Source organism: Tamandua tetradactyla, chromosome 10 (genome assembly GCF_023851605.1).
Source record: "Tamandua tetradactyla isolate mTamTet1 chromosome 10, mTamTet1.pri, whole genome shotgun sequence".
Lineage (NCBI taxonomy): Eukaryota > Metazoa > Chordata > Mammalia > Pilosa > Myrmecophagidae > Tamandua > Tamandua tetradactyla.
Genome location: NC_135336.1, coordinates 17,327,929 through 17,330,196, shown reverse-complemented (window position 1 = coordinate 17,330,196; position 2,268 = coordinate 17,327,929). Strand labels below are relative to the sequence as shown.

Here is a 2,268-nt window from a genome sequence, read left to right as displayed (position 1 = left end):
CTTTCCATCTCTCTCTTTAGGGGTGTTCAGGCTATGACAATTCTAAATTTTTCGTATTGGAAAGGTCTGTCACTAATATGGGGTAGGGAGATGGAACTATCTGATGTTCTGGAGAGGCTAGGCGAGTCTTCAGGACTTTTCTGGACCAGGGACCCATCTGGAGGTTGTAGATTTCTGGAAAGTTACCATAGTGCAAGGAAATCTTGTGGAATCTTATATATTGCCCTAGGTGTTCTTTAGGATTGACTGGAATGGTCCTGGTTGGGAGTTGGCAGGTTATGTTCGGTAGTAAGGTCCAACTGAAGCTTTGTGTGAGAGCAACCTCCAGAGTAGCGTCTGGACAATGAACTTTCTCTGCCACTAGTACTTTATTAGTTACACTTCTTTTCCCTCTTTTGGTCAGGATGGAATTGTTGATCCCATATGGCCAGGTCTGGATTCATCCTTGGGAGTCATCTTCCATGTTGCCAGGGAGACTTTCACCTCTGGATGTCATGTCCCATGTAGGGGGGTGGGCAATGATTTCACTTGCAGAATTGGGCTTACAGACAGTGAGGCCACATCTGTGCCTTGTGTATTTTTAAGCACTCTGGCTTGGAGGATAAATATTTATGATTTTTATGTCCTCTTGTTATGTTTTCTTCCTTTTATTAAGACATAATGTCCTTCTTTGCTCTTTTAATTGTTTTATTAGTCAGATATTGGTATAGCTACCTGTGCTGGTTTGAAAGGATATATGTCCCCTAGAAAAGCCATGTTTTAATCAAAATCCCATTTCCTAAAGGCAGAATAATCCATATTCAATACTGTATGTAATTAGATCATCTCCCTGGAGATGTAACCCAATCAAGAGTGGTTGTTAAGCTGGATTAGGGGAGATGTGTCTCCACCCATTTGGGTGTGTCTTGATTGGTTTACTGGAGTCCTACAAAAGAGGAAACATTTTGGAGAATGTGAGATTCAGAGAGAGCAGAGCAGAACAACACAGCCATGAGAAGCAGAGTCCACCAGCCAGTGACCTTTAGAGATGAAGAAGGAACATACCTCCCAAACATACAGAGATGAAGAAGGAACATACCTCCCATACCTTTCATGCAGCTTACCTCCCGGGGAGCTGCATGAAACGGGAAGCCAAGAGAAGAAGCTAGCAGATGATGCCTTGCTTGCCATGTGCCCTTCCAGATGAGAGAGCAACCCTGACCGTGTTCACCATGTGCCTTTCCAGATGAGAGAGAAACTCTGACTGTGTTTGCCATGTGTCTTCTCCTCGAGAAAGAAACCCTGAACTTCATCAGCTTCTTGAACCTTCTTGAAGGTATCCTTTTCTGGATGTCTTAGATTGGACATTTTCTTGGCCTTACAACTGTAAACTACCAACTTACTAAATTCCCCTTTTTAAAAGCCATTCCATTTCTGGTATATTGCATTCCGGCAGCTAGCAAACTAGAACACTACTCCTGCTCTTTTCTTGTTGTTGTTTGCGTGAAATATCTTTTCTACCCTTTCACTTTCAATTTGTTTCTGTTCTTGGGTCTAAAGTGATTCTCTTGTAGACAACATAGAGTCCTGTTTTTTAATCCATTATTCCAGTCTATGTTTTTTTATTGGGAAGTTCAATCTATTGATATTTAATGTATTACTGTAAACACAGTACTTTCTTTGTACCATTTTGTTGTTTGGATTTTTTTTTTATGTCATACCTTATTTTTTTTGCTCATTTTACCTTTACTGACAGTCTTCATTTCTGTACTCTTCTCCATATCTCTCTCTCCTGTCTGTTCTGATCTGCCTGTATTGCTCCCTTTAGTATTCTTACAGAAATGGTCTCTTAGTCACAGGCTCTAAAAACATGGAACACCTCATGAATTTGCTTGTCCACCTGTACAAGCCCCTGTACAGGGGCAATGCTAATATTCTCTGTATTGTTCCAATTTTAATATATGTGCTGCTGACATGGGCACTTCTGTGTGGTTAATAGCAGCCATATTTATAGATGTGAAGTGATAACTCATTGTAGTCTTGACTTGCATTTCCCTGATAGCTAGTCAAGATGAACACTGCTTATGTGATTTTTAGGCATCTGCATTTGCTCTTCAGAAAATTGCCTATTCACATATTTAGCTAATTTTAAATTGGGTTGTTTGTTCTTTTGTTGTTAAGTTGTATAATTTCTTTATATATATAGGATATCAAACCTTTATCCAATATGTGATTTCCAAATATTTTCTCACATTGAGTTGGGTGCTTCTTCATCTTTTTGACAATCTT

General features: G+C 39.7%; 1 pseudogene; it reads right to left on the bottom strand.

Annotated features, from left to right (window-relative positions):
• Positions 1–1,843: 1,843 nt before the first annotated feature.
• On the bottom strand, positions 1,844–1,961 carry LOC143648986 (U6 spliceosomal RNA; annotated as a pseudogene).
• Between the last annotated feature and the right edge of the window lie 307 nt (positions 1,962–2,268).